Below are 19,960 nucleotides of genomic sequence, written 5' to 3'. Positions count from 1 at the left end.
AGTCAAAATATCATAACAAAAATGTAAATGAAGGAGATCAATGCCTGGTTGAATCAACTGCATATGTGTGAAATGGGATGAAGTCTGTCCTACCCATATTACCTCTAGAGGTGGGAATTTTGTCCCCTCCCCTCAAAAAGGGGAAAAACGAAAACAAACTACAATCCCTCGATTCCATTAAATTCAACATATTTTCTAGTGTCTACTGTGTACTTAGCTTTATGTCAGACTTATTCCAGACCTCAAAAACTGTCAATTGAATTGAGAAGAGAAACTCAAAAATCAGTTAAATGGCCATACCAGACAAGTGGCTACCTAAATCAATGCTGAAAGGAGTTTAGTGTTACTGACTTTGATAGGGAGACACGATCCCTAAAGGTAAGAATAAGAGTAAGTAAGTAAGTAAGACTACAGCACTCTATCCAATCCACTGGATACATCTGACATCTCTGTTCAGAGGATTTTGAGCCTTCGGTGTATGGATTGGCTTTCATTCCAGTGGGAATTATTTCCTATTTCCATTTTCTCCACTAAGAAGTTAGGGGTTGGAAGTAAGCAATGGGAGTTGATGAGAATATTTGTTGTCAAGAAAGAGACAAGAGTTATTTAGTGAAGAATCCACAATAATGAGGTCCTGCTACAGAGTCAAAGGATATGTTGTTGCTTCCCAAGATGGACCTTCCTCTGGCCAGCACTGTCTCCTACATTCCCCCAAGCGTTTGTCACCATCATGTCTTTATTCTTACTTTCTCATCTTAAAGGATGCCAATAAACAATATTTTCCTGGAGACTTTCAGGAAGAAACTAGAATGTTCCTGAATATTGTATCTTTCATTGGCAACTTCTGCTGCAATAAAATACCTTTGATGTTCTTCTCTAATTGCTACAACTTTTCTTCCCAAATGAAAATAATGAAGGACAGAAAGCAAGTCTACCTTAAGGTATCCCTATAACACCTAAGTCAGTGCTGAGTACATAAGAGAAAATGGATGAATACATGATAATTGAACAGAGGTAGACAAAACTAACATTAGCCCAGAATTCTTTTAGAGTTATTAACACTTTGAAATATGATATATATTTGTACCTTTATCAGAAGTAAAGGTAGGACCATGGCTTCTAAAGTCAGAGTTACTCCTGCCTCCTCTTTCCCCCCCCCGCTGTCCCCCACTCCCAGGCTACTGTAATTTCCACAGGGGTCTACAACAGAACTGAATACTCACCCCTCAAGTCCCTTTCTTACTCAGTATCAACACTCTGAGGCTTTGCTGGTAGAACCCTATCTCTTTTCTGGATTCTTAACTTTCTTAATGTGGAAGTTAGTAATATTAATATACACAGAAAGCATATGTTAGCAAAGGGCAATGGGAAACATGGAAAAAAGATGGTAGTGTGATTGTATGCCCAGAAGAGGAAACAAAGCAATGAAACATTTTTATTCCAACTGTCAATTCTCAGAGAAGATTAAGAGTTTTTTGAACTAGATAATTTAAAGAAAGATACCAAGAAACTTTTCTAGAATATAAGGTATGATTTCTATGCAGTCTATAACTGTCAAAGATGGGTGTGTAAAGGATTATAAGAACACTGTTGCCTTTTTTTTTTTAAGATTTTATTTATTTATTTGACAGAGAAAGCAGCAGAGGGAGAGGGAGGAGCAGACTCCCCGCCCTGAGCAGGGAGCCCGATGCCAGACTGGATCCCAGGACCCCAGGATCATGACCTGAGCTGAAGGCAGACGCTTGACCAACTGAGCCACCCAGGCACCAAGAACACTGCTGTCTTTAATACGTTACTGTGAACTTCATCACACAAACCAACCATAGACGCCCCTGTTTTGCTGCCATTTTTTTCATCTTTTCATTTCGTCCTTTACCTATACCTTAAGTCATCTGCCTCCCTTGCTGAAATTGAATTTACTTCTCTGAGAGATCTCAGTATTGAAAAATGGAGGCCCAATATAAGCAGCTGAAGAGGCCAATCTAACAAAAGGAATTGGGTGCCCCAAATTCATACTAAGAAATACATGCAAAGGTTTTTTGCAAAATACCTATGCAACACCTGCACGTGAATTTATTACAAATGCATGTCTTAACATTACTGACTTCTCAGCCAATATGACTTTGAATATATTAGATATCTGAGTATTTTCACATCCATTTTAACAATAGTAAATATTTTTGCGTAGTATTTAAAAATATCTGTATAGTAAAGAGTTTTACAATCACTTTAGTTTTTCCCAAAAGCTTTTCAAAAGGGGGGGGTTAAGTATTTTAATACATCTGGGATTAAAACAGCCTAAATTTGAATTAAATGTAATACATGCTTATGATACACATAACTACAAGGTGGATCATGGATGATTTGATATGGAAAGCATCTAGAGTGACATCAAATCTCTTCACCTCTTACCTCACCTCCCATTGCTCTCTTGAATGTGCTTGGAAGGTATGTTTCAGCATTTGACTTCTGGATACCCACCACTTCTGAGTCAATGTCACCTCCAAATTATTCTATCCACAGACTAAATGTCATTAACCACCACCCAATTTCCACTCAATAAGTAAGCTAGATTCTCTTTCTTCACAACCCATTTCACTGTACAGTTCTACCCATATCCTTGTCATCAGAGTAAATTATTTTTCCCTCCATGAAGTGTTTATGGCTTTCAAATACACACATACATACCTTTCTTAGCCAAGTTGTACAGACATAATTCTTTCAAACTTTTCCCATAAGTCAGCTTCTTTCCCCTAATCAGTTGTGAGACTCTTCTTTGTATCCCTTCCAATATGTCTACTTATTTTTGGTAGTCAGACAAACCAAACCGAATGGAGCTTTCTGGAATAGGTCTCATGAATGTCATTGAGAGTGGAACTGTCACCCTCTATTCCATGATGAAATGCTCTAAATAGAGTGCATCCAAAAATAACATTAGCCTTTTGGGTGCCACATCACACTAAAAATGTGCCATCTTTTCCTTTTTTCAGCCTTATATCTCCAGATGTCTCCCTGGTATCTCAGGATAAGTCCTTATCAGTTCAAAGATCCTTAAGAGAGGTTGTTTTTCAACGTTCCTCGTCAATATTCCCAATTTGTTCTTTTAAATTCTAAATCTTGCTTTCTTTTTTTTTTTTAAAATCTTCTTTTCTTTTATATAATTCCTGATGGGGTTCAGGGCAGGTTGCCCCAGAATGTGCTACCTTGCCATGTGGATTATTTCAAGCTAAAAATGATCTAGGCCCAATGGATTCAGGAGGCGCTTTTCTGCCTCCACCTTAACTGCCTAAAAGAATTTAGATAGGAAGCAACAGGAAAAGAGCTATTACCAAAGCTAACTTTTTTTTCTTTTACATAAGGACTTCTGCAATGGAAAATATTGCTTACCAATTGGCTCTTCTCATGTTCCTGAGAATTGTCTTCCTCCCCTTTGAAGTTCCCTGCCGCTTTATCCTTTGCTCAGGATGGCATATAAACCTCAGGTGCCTGACTGCTGGGGAGACTCTCCTGTCTTTTGGGGGGGCTTCTGTACATAAGTAATTAAATTTGTTTTTCTCTCACTAATCTGTTATGTCGATTTAATTATTGAGTCAGCCAAAGAAACTAGAAGAAAAGAAGGAAATATTTTCCTCCCCCATATTCTTTAGGCTATTTGTGATTTTCTTGTACACATGTATACATCCCCACCCCCCCCAGAAAATTCCCAGGGGGCTTTTTGCAGAACACATATATTTCTTAGTATCTCCACTGCTTATATCTTTTGCTAAGTATACAACTTTTTTCTCTGATCGTTTTTGGTTTAGTTCAATAAATATCTATCAAATTCCTCCACTGCCACTCACTGTATTAAACACTGGAATATAGCAATGAAGAAGAGATAATTCCTTTCGGAGAGAAAGCCACATAAATGTAATATGAATATCACTTAATTCCTTTGTGAGCATCCAAGTACAATTCCTCCTTTAGTTTGCTCATGCCCTAAAAGCATCATTTATTTCTGCCTGTATTGTTTCCATGCTAGTTTAATGAATGTCTCTGAATGACTCAGTTAATGTGTCTTTGCCTCTGTGACTGAAAACAAGCAAACAGGCCCCAAGGATAAGGAGCGGGGAGTATTTCATCGGGTGTGGGTGGTACAGCCTACATCCTGGGGCAGCCTTGCTAGGTGGAAAAACATCTCTGTGCAGTAGGCTTTGGTAAACAACTCTGTTTCCAGAATGCCCTGGAGAAACAGAAATTCCAATGGGCATTGAATGCAATTCCTATCATGGATGCTTTGCTTCAATTTGCCCATTTTATGTTTCAGCTTTGTTTGTTTTGCTCTTTAAAAGTTTAAAATTTTACTCTCATCTAATAAGAAAAGTTTCAAACTGGAAAGACAGCTTGATAGGGAAAAAAAAAAAAAGAAAGAAAAATACTATAAGAGGAGAAACTTGGAGTTTCATCCAGGTCCTCGCACACCTTTACATCAGAGCATGATTTTGATGAATCTTATCTTTGCCCTGAAACCACCAGGATTCAAATACAGGACAAATGGGAAAATCACTCAAACTTTCTCTGCCTCAGTTTCTTCCTGTGCTAAGCGGTGACAATAATCCTGTCTCTGTCAGAGCTTGTTGCAAAGATGAAAGATGTGATAGAACATTCATTCCTTCATTCACTGCCTGGCCTGCATCAACTGCTCCATAAATACCTTCTGTTACTACTGTTGGGGGGTTGACTCTTTTTGGTGATTATTTCAGGTTGATTTGCTAACATCACGGTGGTACCCCTGAAAAGTAAACAAACCTTCTTTCATTGTCTTTCTAATAAAGTTCATTAATGTGTACCTATCGTTCACCATGGCCAGCAAACTTCCTGTTAACAATTTTCAGGCCCTCATTTAGCTTGTTTACTGAGTGTGAATTTCTCAGCGTCTTTCTCCAGAGCAAGGAAGAACAGGGAACAGGAGATGGAGAGATGCTGCGTTGGTGCTAGGAGCCGACCTTGTTTGCACCACTCACGGTGCTTCCTGCTCCTTCTCTGACCTCCTCTGCCTTACCACCTTGCTTTCTTGACCCACTGCCCAAGGGCTTCTCTCCTGTTCCAGTTTTTCACTTCTACCCCCAAAACCCGGAGACATAAATGCCAATGAGCTTTGCATTTCTGAGTTGACATCTTATCAGCTGATAAATTTTATGCTGCAGTTGTTTTTCTCCAACCTAGACTGAAAACCTCTAAATCAGGGATTGTGCTGCCTTGCATTCCTTGTTCTGCATCACATAAATCATTGACAGATAAATCATCTTAACGACACTGCCAACTAACCCTGTGTCACATTACCAGGCCCTCCTTTCACACTATGTCCATTCTGGCTCAACTGGCTTCTAATCCCATTGTAATATTTAAACAAAAACGAATTAAATTAAAAATTGTGACACAGCCTATTTAGTTCTAAGATGAGAAGCATAATATTGCCTATATCTATTTCTTTTTTTTTTTTTTTAAAGATTTTATTTATTTATTTGAGAGAGAGAGAATGAGAGAGAGAGAGAGCACATGAGAGGGGGGAGGGTCAGAGGGAGAAGCAGACTCCTTGCTGAGCAGGGAGCCCGATGTGGGACTCGATCCCGGGACTCCAGGATCATGACCTGAGCCGAAGGCAGTTGCTTAACCAACTGAGCCACCCAGGCGCCCGCCTATATCTATTTCTATAAGAACTTCTTTACAAAGAAGTTATCCAACATGCTTAGGCTGGTTTGATAAAATGTTTCCTATGTCATTCCTATTGTTAAAAAAGAGACAACAGAGGGGTGCCTGGGTGGCTCAGATGGTTAAGTGTCTGCCTTTGGCTCAGGTCATGATCTCCAGGTCCTGGGATCCAGCCCCACATGGGGCTCCCAGCTCAGCAGAGAGTCTGCTTCTCCCTCTCTCTCTGCCTCTCTCCCCAACTCGTTCTTTCTCTCAAATGAATAAACAATAACTTAAAAGAAAAAAAAACAAACAAACAGAGACAACAAGCCCAAAATGGAGTCACTTGTTTTAAGCCTACATCACCAAACTAAGACCTAAGATTTAATGCCTAACTTAATTATAATTTCAACCTCTCCCAGGAGTAGAACCTTAAACAAGTGAACCTGGAATTACCTGGCTGGCACTAATGAGGTAGTCTGCCTGCTAGACCCCTACCACCCACTAAAGGAAGGTGACCTTGCTACAAACAATCCACTCTTTGCTAGTAATTTCCTGCTCCTGCCCCCTTCTGCCTATAAAAGTCTCTCATTTTGTACAGCCCTTCGGAGTTCTTTGCTACGCTAGATGGGATGCTGTCTGATTCATGAATCCTTGAATAAGCCAATAAGATCTTTAAAATGTACTTAGTTGAATTCTGCTTTACTAACGATATTTTTATCACATCCAGAAGAAATGTATATATGGTTTTATCACCCTTTTCTTTATATTAGAGTCTACTATAGAAGTATTTATTCACCAGATATTAATAATTGGTATCATGTTTCTTATTCTCCAGTCTTCGGGATTTAGTATTATAGCTCCCTTTGCCTACTTGCCATTTTTTAATTTAAGCACTCCCCATAGTCTGCAAATGACTTATTAGGTGGGTTACATTATTGTCCCATTTCTCATGATAACTTCCTTAAATATTCTACATGTTGATATTTTAAGAAGCTGTTCCTTCTGTTTTTTTCTTCGTCTTCCCCTGCTCTCTCTCTCTCTCTCTTTTTTTTTTTGTCAATTCTCACTTACAGGTATTCACACATGTTAATATTTATCTGTCAGGTATTTTGACAGGTAAATATTTGTATATAATATTGCCACACACAAACTATAGCATATTGATAAAATATTCACTGGAGATGAATTTTTTATATGCCACTAAAATATTTGCCTGACAATGATTTCATAGTTCAACAATTTCTTAGAGAATTGGCTTTGACCTCAAAATTTCAGCCAATTAGCATGTTTACAGAAATCATTTCTTATTCACTTAACATAATTACAGAGCTATGTTCATTGCTGTGAGTTAAAGGTACATTAGCAACCAGTGATTAGCCCCTTCTTTGACTCTCTTTTAATTATAATAAACAAGAAAGAAACCTGCTTTTAGTCTAAATATCTTGTTCTTTTGTAAAATACCAAGACAATGACCTTGGCAAAGAGCATCTCAGAATAAATTTCTAAGTAGGTGAGCCCTAGTATCTGTTGAGGTCTTCTGTGAAACCTTTCAAGAATGCGAAGAAAGTAATTCTACACCAAACTTTATGAAACAGAAACTAAAAGTACTGCAATTATTATTCTTAAGTTATTCAAAATGAAAATATAGCCACATCAAGGAGACAAGTGGGGAGCTTCTTGTGGGCTAGTCATAGAGCAGGTATTCAAGAAACATCTGTTCAATGGACTTCAGAATACAGGGATTCAGGCAACAGGGAGTAAAGGCCTGGGGGGAAATGGTAATACTAATAATAAGTAATAGTTACTGAATTCTCTCTGTGCACCAGGTAAGTTAAGTATTTTATGTGCATTGTTACATTTAATCCTCACAATGAGTATAAGAGGAGGTGGTATTATTCACCCCACTTTACAGATGAGGAAACTGAGGCACATCCAAGTTAGTTAAGTCACTGAACTAGAATGTGGCAGAGCTCAGATTTTACCCTAGGCTCCTCGACTCTAAAACCAGCACTCTCAAACACTGTTTTCTTCTCATGACCACTGCACCTTCTATCTAGCCAAGGGAGGAAGGGGAGGGCAGGATCTGGACACAGGGTCTGGTAATAGGCACACAATTTGTAGAAAGACCGAAGCTTGGTATTTACCAATCAATGTCTCAAAGTTGTTGTTTGTTTGTTTGTTTCTATAGTTTTTTGTTTTGATTCTTTTTTTTTTTTTTTCAGGTCAGAACTGGTTTCTGAATAGGAATCCATCTTGTATCTTAATCCAAAAGGAGAAATGAACAGCCTCAAGGGAAGAGAGGAGTAGCAAGTAACAGAGCCTGGCAGTAACTGCCACAGGTTGTATATAAATAGCTTAAGGGGCTCAAAAGAGAAATTGAGGGGAAAAGGCAGTTTATGGATGACATGTTGAAAGAAGTTATTCAGACATGAAAATTTTTACGCATAGTCAAAAATCATCCCTAATTTAGAAAATTATTGATGGCTGTAAAACTTATCTAGATATATTTTATAAACCATGCTGCAAATAAAATTAAAATAGTACTGTGAGACTCACTGGAAATTTAAGCTGAACAAGGTACAAAATATAGACATAAATCTCTTCCCAGATGCTTCTATTTAAGTCAAGCTTGTTAGGGAATTTTGAGATCTGTTATCAGCCAGACAAAGGATTTTACCAAACTATGCTCTGAATAATTAAGAGAAATCAAGCACAATCTCATATGCATTGAAAACTTTGGTTGAATAAAATTAGGCTCCCCTCTGTCGACAAATGTCTCTCCCCTCTAACCCAAGAGGGTGATGAGCCATGCCTTTAGGGCAGAGCCCAGGAAAGTGCTACCCCAGTCTCGGAACAAACAGTCCTGAACCCAAACCTAACGCCTCCCCCTTTGAAGAAGCTAAGTGCAGATCCTGCTCACCTCCACACCACCTCCGAATGGAAAGCTCTGGATATGTTGGCTATAATCTGAGTCTAGGGAACTCTGGCTGAGCTGGAAAAAGGAATCAGAAAGGAACTGCAGCTTAGGCAAGTATTTTAACACCTCCCCTATGACGGAAATATCCCTCTATGGTGGAGATGAAGGCTGCTGATCCAAAGTTTGTATGATACAACACATTTTCTTCTATAGCCTAGGCTCCTTGACACAATTTTCTAAATTCCATGACACCCAGCACCAGCACTCTACATTGTAGTTGCTCAGTAAATGATGTGCTATCATCAACATTCTAAAACACTGACACAGTGTTCTGAATGACATTTTTCCCCCCCTGGGTGGGTGGGGGTGGGGTCATCTAGAGCAGTAGTTGCGTACACCGTTATTTGTCGCTGATAATAGCTGTGCAAATCAAACATCATTCTACTCCAATTTTGCTCTGGTTTGGCCTATACAGAATTCCAATCATGATAAAATATTTAATTTCTGGAGGAGTAATATGTGTGTATGTGTCTCTGCATATATAAAAGTCCAGACAGCCAAAGTCCTTGAAACATTCAACATCTGCTCAGCCAACGTTTCAAGGGTATTTAAGCTTAATGTCACCAATATTAATTCACATATAACATAAAAGTTTCAGCCTCAACATTTGCTTAATAGTTTTGAGTTGACCATTAACTGTCCATGAATACAGGACCAGTCTACTGGGAGGTGTGACAGACTGCAATAATATTAGCAAAGACAGTTGGTTGCAGCCAGAGGTTGTGGCCAGGGAGTAAATGTCCAGGAAAAGACCCGAGAAGGGTGTTTGACGGAAATCAAGGAGAGGAGGAAGGGAGAAGCTGTAATTGGGGAAAACTGTGCAAAGCAGTGTTCACAGAAATGTAGTAAAGCAAGAGATTTGTATCAGGGAGGTCGATGGGAGTGGTGGAGAGGACAGCCTTGTTATTTCACATATTTGGAGATGGACTCACAAAGAGAGTAAAGACGATTTCTGAAATATCAGTTTTTTCTCTTGCACTGGAGGAAGTCTCTCCAGCCTCACTTGCAACCCAACTGCCCCAGTTCCAGTGCCTTCTAGGTAAGTGTCACCTTCATCTGCAGACCTTGTCTGTCCCTGGCAATGGCTGGAAGGCACTTGCCTTGGCCTCCTGTGAGTATGTCATCTGATGAAGACATCTATTAATATGGGCACATTACAGCTCGCCATCTGGCTCTGCCTCTTGGACCACTCTCCTCCCTATAGATCTGCACACACAAAGCATGCTGTGCCTAATCAATTATTTATCCATTTCCCTCACTCCCATAACAGACCCAGCCTCTGTTCTCTGCTGCAAGGCTGCTGAGGGCTGATGGCACACATTTCAGGCCTTAAACCCTTTTCCACCCAAACCAAACATTGAGCACCACCATGTCCTCAGACTGTCTGGGTCCCCTTCTTCCGCATATTGTGAGAGTTCCGGTAGTACATGTCACAGGCTCCGAAACCAGACTCTGCTGGGAAGCTAGCCTTTCCTCCAGTTTGTGATGATGGTAAATTGGTTAACTTGTTATGCCTCATCTCGGTTTCCGTACCTAAAAAATTGGGATGCTCTATCACCTGAGACCTATCACCATTCGAATGGGCTTGTTTTGAGTATTAAGTGAGTAAGTATCCATGGAGACTATGGGGTTTGGTCCATGATAAGCACTGCAGAATTATTACTTTGTTGGTATTTCCCCCCACCCCGTCCGTCCTCACACATTAATCTTCTCATTCTTTTTCACATTCATCTTCACTTTTCTTACAGTTTCTGTAACAGAAATAGCCTTTATCTCTTTCACACCATCCCTTCCATACCTTTCCAGCCTTACCCTTCTATAAACAGTAATAACAGACCGTCCCTCTGATTTGCTCTTAATCCTTCTTCCTTTTTCCTTTTCAACTTTACCCTTCTTGCACACCCTTGTTTTAACTCTCTAATATTCCTCCTTTCTGCCTCTTTTTGTCACTTTAAAACTTGTTTCTAGGCAAAAAATCAAGAATGAGCTAAACTACTATTGTGAATGTAATTTTCATGGTATCTTGTAACGGCAGTTCTTTTTTGGAAAGTATAAATACTAAGTTCTTATTTGGATCATTAGAAAACATTAAGTATTCTATCCTCAAATAAAGCAGAGACTGTTTTCCAGTTGTGGCACCATGAAGCAGTCTCATTATGAAAATCAGCCAGTGAGATGAGAACTCTTTCCCTCCCTCCACAGGCTTCTCCCCCATCCCCTTTCCTCCCCTGCTCCAATTTTGCAAGAAATATCCTTTTTTATTTTTATTTTTTTAAAGATTTTATTAATTTTTGCAAGAGAGAGAGAGCGAGCACAAGCAGGGGAGGGGGTAAGCAGAGGGAGAATCAGACTCCCCGCTGAGCAGGGGGCCCTACACGGGGCTCCATCCCAGGACCCCGGGATCATTACCTGAGTCGAAGGCAGACGCTTAGCCAACTGAGCCACCCAGGCGCCCGAAATACCCCTTTTTAAATGAAAGTATAAAATACTTGTTTTAACTTCAGGCTCTCTATCCATACCTCATTAAAAACCATGTTATTGACCAATCACATCTCAGAAATTAAATTTTTTTGACTCGCTGTTTCTCTGGACCTTTGGTTTAATGACCAATGGTCCAATTCAGTCATTCTGGTTGAAAAGGAAGAGCTCTACCAAGCTCTACTTTTTGGTGAGTATCCTGGCTGACATTTATCCATCTGAGAATTATGCAGATTGGTAAGAAAAAAAAATCCTCCAACAAAGGACTTTATAGTTCACTTATGCATTTATTCAAAATTTATTCATTCTAGTATCTATCAAGATTCTCCCTGAGCACGAAGGAAGATACAGCAAAAAACAAGTGTACGCTTCTCCTTTCTCCTTCACCCAGATTATATGGATAGGCTTCATTTTAAGAGACACCGAGCATCGTGGGCAATATTCTCAATTTGGCAGAACGACTGCTCTGCGGGGAAGAAAGTGGTGATGCCAAAATGCAAATATCTACAGAGCACTGTTCCTGAGGGCATATTGCTCTATCTGTGTTTAATGAAGATTGGGATACGGGCCTGTGTCTGAGTGAATGGCTGGTTCTATGTGTTTTTGTAAAATGATAAGATGGGGGAAATGAATATTCATGCCAACTTTGATTCCTCTAAAATTTCCACCCAACTGTCTGCCTGTGCTTTAATATCGTCATTAATAATACAAATTAGAATAATGTAATTACATGCCCTTGGGCATCACCTGAGTGTTTCTGTACAGCTGTGATGCCCTGGGGCTCCCTGATCCTAATGGTCTCGTGGCTAGCCCTTCCCATGAACAGACCCAGGCTGGCGCTTTCATTTCTTGCTTCAAACTGCCTCCCTGCTATAATTCCTTGGCTCAGGTTGCAATTAGATTCACACTTTACTGTACTGTAAAAATCTCCCTTTGATGATCCATATCCACCCTCTATAAAACTTGGCTCTGGCAGAGACAAGAGAAGCCCTTTACCCATGCCATACAAGGCAACATCCAGGGCAGAGGATTTTGACTGCTCCGTGCCCGATGAGGCCATCAGTGACATTCATGTCTCCATGCGTTAGGAGTGCTATAGCCGTATTACATATTGTAGGATCACTGAAGTTGCTTTGAAGAGAGGATAAAAATGCCATTCACTTCACACACTGAGACCGGACGTTTTACCTGCCTGCTCCTCCCAGACTCAGAAAGCAGGACTGGATTCTTTACATATTGAGGGAAATACACAGGAGCAAAAAACATTAAGCAAAGAATCAGAGGTCCAGGGCGCCTGGGTGGCTCAGATGGTGAGGCGTCTGCCTTCGGCTCAGGTCGTGATCCCGGGGTCCTGGGATCGAGTCCCGCATCGGGCTCCCTGCGCCTTGGGAGCCTGCTTCTCCCTCTGCTTCTCTCTCTCTCTCTCTCTCTATCCCTCTGTCTCTCATAAATGAATAAATAAAATCTTAAAAAAAAAAAAAAAAAGAATCAGAGGTCCAGGCTGGAAGAGGAAATCAGACCTTCACAGAAGGCTTGAGAAACAATTTATAAATGAGATATGGTAGTCATGGTAAGACTTAAAATGCAGAGTAAACTGAAACATATAAAGACACATAATAAAATGTCTAATTTTTAAAAGTCTGAAAAGCAATCCAAAGGGGTTATGGGATAATGTGTTGAGGATACTAAAGTGCATAGTCTCTCAAACAGACCCTAGAGTTGGAGAATTGTTTCTATCTTTTCTCTAACCTTCCTTCCACACCCTTCAGGGATGACTTTCCAGGCTCAAGGTTACTTGCTTCTTATTTCAACTTTCTTCACCCTCCCTGTACAATAATCTGGAGACTGAGACTAATGTTCTGTGTGACTTTCTTGGCCAGGAGAGCAGGGACTGCAGAATGATGACTGCTTTTGGCAGAGGCCCAGAGTGGAGAATTTATTTACTGCCTTGTCGACGTGTAGTGAGATGGGATGGGCCGCTGCTTCTCCACATCCATTAGAAAGTGCTCGTGGGGCTAGAGAGAAAACTTGAAAAGAGCTTTTGCTTTGGTAGCCTAAAATTCCTAAAACTCCGAGGATGAGGAGCCATAATCCAGGACCAGTGTGGAGATCCGCAAGCTGGAACAATGAATGGCAAGGAGAAAGGAACCCACCACATTCTTGTTCTTCACGGTGCCTGCTTTTGAAACTTTCCTCAAACCGAACCAATATATTATCTGCCTGGGAGATGCCTTAAAGTAAAATCAATAACATTTGAATGCTAGCTTTCCTTTTTAGGAAATAATATCTGTTTAGCAGTTTTTAAAATATCTTAACCTGCAGCCCTCATTTTAAAGCTAATAGGAGTTTGTGATTCATTAGGAACTTTAAAAATTAAGGATCATTACTTCAGCTAAATTTAAATTCAAATTGCCTGGGCTACTCAATTAATCAACCTTTAAACAATATTAAAACAGTCAGGGCCTGTCACACTCTTGTGTGATGGAAGATGATTCAGTTTCCAGGCAAACTGACAAACCACTCTGAAGGGAGGTAACTTAATAAATTCCCCCAGCCCTACTCACTTGGCCTTTTCTCCCCCTTTCTTTTTTGTAACCAAGAAGAAACATATGTCTGCGCCGAAATGGCTGTTGCCATCTTACTCTCCCGTCTGGCTGTCACATGGCTAATTGTCCTAAAACAGCTGGATGGGGCAATAGCATCTTCAATGACTCAGCTTAAATGGTCAGGCAGAGTGAGAACAACCATGCGCCCTGTCCCCACACAGCAAAATAGCTTCCAAGAAAATGTGCTTTTAAGAAATTGCGTAGCCTTTAAATGTTTTTTTTTTCTTTTCCACATCAATGTGTCTGTGCTTTTAATGATATCTCTGTGTTAAGAGTTTTAGTTTCTTTTAGAGATATCCGCATAAACTGCCTTTCCAGGAAAAAACGTTTTTTTTGTTTGTTTGTTTTATTCAGGATGCTGAGCATTCTAGTTTGTGATCAGCACTAGGAACAGGATGTATGTTATCATAATGTTTATCAATGTAGAATTTTGTAATCCCCCCATTTTGTAAGTTCTTTCCTTCATCAGCCTGTTAAAGGCTAATAGATGTTTATGTGAAAGCAACTTCACATTTTTGAGAGAGGGCAATTTGTGAATAAATGGTAATATGGATTCACTGGTTAGAAGGAATATTCTTATAAGCAGAACACCCCATCTCTGGTCATTCCTCATAAAGGCTGCTTTGCATATAAGGCTTAATATATAAGATGCTTACTTTCTGGGTGCCTGGGTGGCTCAGTCGTTAAGCATCTGCCTTCGGCTCAGGTCACGATCCCAAAAAAAGATGCTTACTTTCTATAGTGAGTATGGGCAACATGGTTTGGCTCTTCTCTGGGAGTTAAGGTGCTTACTCTCTAAATCACGACTTAGGAATGTACAGGCTGTTATTCTAGATTCTAAAACTGCCTTTGTTAATTATATGCACATAAATGTTCAATCCCCTTTTAGAGTCTTCCTAAATTACCTGCTTAATATTGTCCAGCATCACTGATTTTCATAGGTTAATTATTCCCCACATAAAAGAGCATGAGCTTTGTCCGGTCAAAATTTGTTGCCTGTCATTCGATTAACTTTCCTCCTCTGGTTCAGAGAAACAGAATAAGGTGAGGAGTCATTGACCATCTGTTTAAAAACAGTACCCCACACTCATGGAGCAACGCATTTACACCAGCTCTTCATATCCATAAATATAAGATGGCTCTCTTGTTGCAGGAAGAAAAAGGGAGGGACAGAAGGAGCCCCAATTTTACCTCTACTTTGGATCCCTCCACTCTGCACAGAAAGAACAGTCTGTCTTTGGTGCTATCTGTCCTGTAAAGTGTGAGGTAGCCCAGAAAGGGCATGTTCCATTTGGTTGAAGAATCAGAGGGAAGGTCAGGGAGGGACAATGGCCAGTTTTAAGTCTAGATGAGAACAGAAATCATCCAGCAGGTAGATCCTCATGGTATAATATCCTCATATGCTGTTTCCTTTTCTCCAATCCTACATTGACACCCAGATGTGGAGAGACTCTTGACTTCAACATCATCTCTGTAAAAGTAGTCTATCAGTTTACAAAAGACATGTATTTCTTTTACTTACCTTCAAAAACCCCCATCCCCCTCTATAATCTATTCCCAGGACCACAGAACATCCATTCCACATAGTTTATCTTCTACTTTTTCTTTAGGTCTCTAACGTTCTTTCGTCCCTCTGACATTTAAGGTCCTTAATGTTGGAGGTGAATTATTGTTTTTGGAAACAAGGTAAGTGCTTAATAAATATCTGTGGAAATTAACTGTGAGGTCAAGGCTCTCTAACTCGGCACTCAAGGCTAACATATCTAACTGCATTTTTGACATCCTCACTTGGTTGAGTCACAGATATATTTAATTAAAATGTTCAAAATGAAACTCTTGATTCCACTGCCAAACCAGTCTCTCCCTCTGAATTTACTCACCTTAGAAGAAGGCATAATCACCCGCTGAATTATTTAAGGTAAAGATACTTGAAGATACTTTTGTCTTCCTTTCTCTCTCATCTATCCCATCCAATTTATCAATAACTTCTTTTGGTTTTTAGCTTCCAAATATCATATTGAATTTGTCTACATCTCTCAGTTCCCAGTGCTGTCTACTTAGTCTGGAAAACCATGATCTCCCCACTTAGATCCCTAGAGTCGCCAACCCCTGCATGATTTTTATCTCTTCTACCTTGTCTTGGGTCACTCGATCACTTGCACCTTTACTATCCCCACCATACTCAGGTCAATGGTCCCTATCTGCCAAGAGCTTACATTCTTACATGGGGAAAGAAAAAAAATGGAGACAAATAATCACAATATTCATAATCTGTGGTTAGATGCTACAAAGAAAACAAACAAGCAACTCGGGTAAAGAATGGGAGAGTACTTTGATTCTTCTCATCCTTTGAGACTCAATAAAAGTTATCTCCTCAAGGAAGACTGCTGTGAGTAGCCTTTCCTAAACAAGGTCCATTATTATTGTCTTAGCACACAGGAGAACCTCAATCTTGGTTATTACTGCGTGGATGAATCTTACCCTCATCCTTGCTTTCTAATTTTATCTTCCTGGTAAGTCAATTTTATTCTTCAGTGTAGATACTAAAAGTGTCAGTCTTTCTACAAAATTTTTTAAATAAAGAAACCGTGGACCAGGGTGTGTGTGTATGTGTGTGCATGTGTGTGTGTGTTCTGTTAAGCTAAAATCAACTTGAATTTATATCTCAGCTTTTTTTATACCCTGACTTACTCATTCTTTTTTACCTTCTGTCTCAGGAATCAGATTCTATATTGGTTTATTTTCAGTGACCAAAAATTTAGAGAAAGTTGTCAGATGGAATAGCTGAAATATCAGTTACAATAGAGCACAAGTATTAGTTTAAAATGTACCTTTTGGCTCATATTGCAGGTAATTTAAAAATAAATATATCATTTAAGGTTTGGGAGATGTGTGTGTGTGTGTGTGTATGTGTATGTGTGTGTGTGTGTGTGTGTGTGTGTGTTTATATTTTGTTTCTGTATTTAAAATTGGCAATCACCATTTGAGTAGCTCGACAGGCCTGTTCTTAGCTCAAAATGCACATCCCCTTTAAACTATAAATTTCTATGCTCTCATGTATCTCATATTATCCATCTATATTGTAAAAAAGTGGAAATAATTAAACTATTCCATATAATGATTCTCCTTTAAATTCAGATAGCATTTTGAATTAGATTGCATAAAAAGACAGAGATAGAGATATTGTTTCCCATCAAATCAGGGATAGTTCGTCTCCTAACATCATCCTTTTTTATTTTTTGGTCCTATTTCAAATGACTCTTCCCAAGGAGCTATTTATAATGAATCATCTCATTGAGTATAGCAAACTCAGACTCTGTCCTTTCCCTTTGATGATCTCTTCTGGCCAAGTGATCTGGAGGTATAGTAGAAACTCAAAACGTTCCATAGATATATGTCCCGCACACTCTTTTAGAATATTAGGAAGACCTATTTATCACTAACCCTGTCACATCTTAGATGGTGAAAGTAACATTCAGTAAGTCAGCATATAGTTACGTTATGCTTTATAAGGACACCAATAGGGACATCTGAGTAAATACTTGTCACATTTTGAATATTGTGTTGTGTAAACATAAAGAAATTTCAAAATAAGTTTGTAAATTAGTTTTCTGAAGTGTCAAAAAGATATCAACTCTATTGTAGGGGGACTTGTATGAGTAAAACATTAGAATAACAAAGAAATAGAAGAACATGTTATTAAATGTCTAATCTTGAAAATAAAACTTTCCCTGATAATGTGAAACAAAACCCAGACTACAAATTACATAAACACACACACACACACACACACACACACACACACACACACATTTGCCCATTAAAAAAACAAAGGATACACGTACTGAATGATATGATATAAATATTAACTAAATAGAACTATATATTTATGTGTTCATATATGCATAGGATAAAGAGACTGAATCAAAGTGTAGAAAAATATTAACATCATATCATGGTAATGTTTTGGGGATTTATTAATTTCTAAATACTTTTCTATGCTTGCCAGAATTTCTGGTTTGAATGTTAAACATAAGCTTTTTCAAAAGTTAGACTGTTAACAACCCATAGATCCTGATTAATCACAGCTAGCGGTGTAAGATAAATCATCTGGTTGTATCAGGAATTTAACTAGAGACCTGAACTAAAACCATGACATGTCACTTAGGCCTTTGCCTTTCTCATCGTCAGTATGTATGGATGTCACATTTCCTTGTTTCCTTTCCTTCCTTTTCACCACTGAGGTGATATCAATATATTACATTAGAAAGCAATTCATCATTCGCCAAGAACGTTCACCTGAATTTATCATTTATCATTTTCAGCGATGGGTTCCTCACCGAGTTAGTGGAGGAGACATTCTCATCCCCATTTCCCAGATGAGGATTTGCCTATGATCACCCAGCCAGGGCCCTTAACTTAGAATCCACCTCAAGCAGGAGTCATCTAAGACAGCCTGTGGCCGATGACCATACTTCTGACCATTTGCCCGTCATGCTAGCCGAAAGCAATCAATACAATTTAGCAAACATATGTACCAAGTATCTATTGCCTGAGACACTGAGAAGGAAAGGAAATGCCTATTCTCTTAATATACTTACTTTTCCTAGTCTGTAGTCACATGTCCATTCTAGAGAATAGAATACTAAAACCATCTAAAACTTTCAGGGTATATCTCTGGCTTTTGATCAAACGATTACTTTAAAAGGGAAAACAGGAGAGTGGGATGCCATGAAGGGGACAGAGAATTGTTTTCTCAAACGTGCTCAGAATGAGACCTGGCCTTACCACGATTTTTTTTTTAAAGATTTTATTTATTTATTCATGAGAGACAGAGAGAGAGAGAGAGAGAGAGAAGCAGAGGGAGAAGCAGGCTCCCAAGGAGCAGGGAGCCCGATGCGGGACTCGATCCCAGGACCCTGGGATCATGACCTGAGCCGAAGGCAGACGCTTAACCATCTGAGCCACCCAGGCGCCCGTTACCACGATTTTTGCAGCAACCACAATAATATAGATTTCTGCTTAAATATGTTCAAGTGACTGACATTATGGATTTCATCCAAGGACTGTATTTGACTAGAAATCACTGGGGGCTATCAGAAAATAGATTAAAACAGTTAGTTAACTAATTCATAAACAAGATATTGGGAATTGCTCAGTCTTACTCACAGGGAAAGTGGATAAAAAGGCAGAATTCTAGCTCATTCTTCCTGTTTAAAAATCCAACCATGGGTTTTCAATTACTGTATACTTCTCTGACGTAAATGTAATGAGATAGTTTATGTTATCCTATAGTAGGGCATCTGCTGTGGGTAAAGACTCTTCCTACTTGTTGCAGCTGCTTTACAAATCCGCACAGACCCCAGCACGGAGCACTTTCTGGGGACTGCTACTGCGGCTTGAACAAAAAGCACCTGTCCTTGCAGGGATCTCCTGGGCCAAAATCCCATAAAACAACAGCCTTCCTGGGAAAATTTTCTCTGTGAATTTTCATTGCTAGAGAAAAGGCACAGGGACTACGATTTCTCTCACTGAGTTAAGCATAACCCTGAAATAAGAAGACAAAATGTAAGCCTGTCCCTCTTTCCATCAGGGAAATACAGGTACTGAGTAAAGAAAGAAGTCTAACTAATGCATAAGTCTCTCTTCTCCAGTCTTGTCTAATACTTGCATTGATTCCACCTTTTAGTTTGTATTCTTTATTACCGTCAGGGTCTGAGCATTTGTAATCCATGTTGTCTTTTTCAATGCTCTGCCTCGGGTTGTCAAATTGAGCAAATATGAAAACACGATACCCAGTTAAATTTGAATTTCAGGCACACACACACAAAATTTTAGTATATCTCAAAGAATGCATGGGATATACTTACACTAAAAACTATGCACGGTTAACTAAAATTGAAATTGACTGGGCATCCTCTCTTTTATCTGGCAACACTAACACAGCCTCCTCTTCTCTCATTTTAAGCCCTAATCTTTTTTTTTTTTTTTTCCCTGCAAAACTGAGGAGGTACAGCCATTATCTTGGCAGATTTTCTTTGGCCAGCCTGGATCTGCTTATATTTGGCACAGTAATCTGCTGTCTGAGGCTCCATCAGTGTGCTTCCAACTGGGAGGCAAAAACAACCAAAAGTGAAGAGAGGACGAGCATGCTTACTCATTCACTGTATTTATACCTCTAGTTTCTAAGCTAAATTCAAAGGTCTCCAAGAGTAACTGTAAGGGG

The sequence above is a fragment of the Zalophus californianus genome, chromosome 1 (assembly GCF_009762305.2).
Source record: "Zalophus californianus isolate mZalCal1 chromosome 1, mZalCal1.pri.v2, whole genome shotgun sequence".
NCBI lineage: Eukaryota > Metazoa > Chordata > Mammalia > Carnivora > Otariidae > Zalophus > Zalophus californianus.
The sequence above is the reverse complement of the archived record's forward strand: the minus strand, read 5'-3'. Positions refer to the sequence as shown.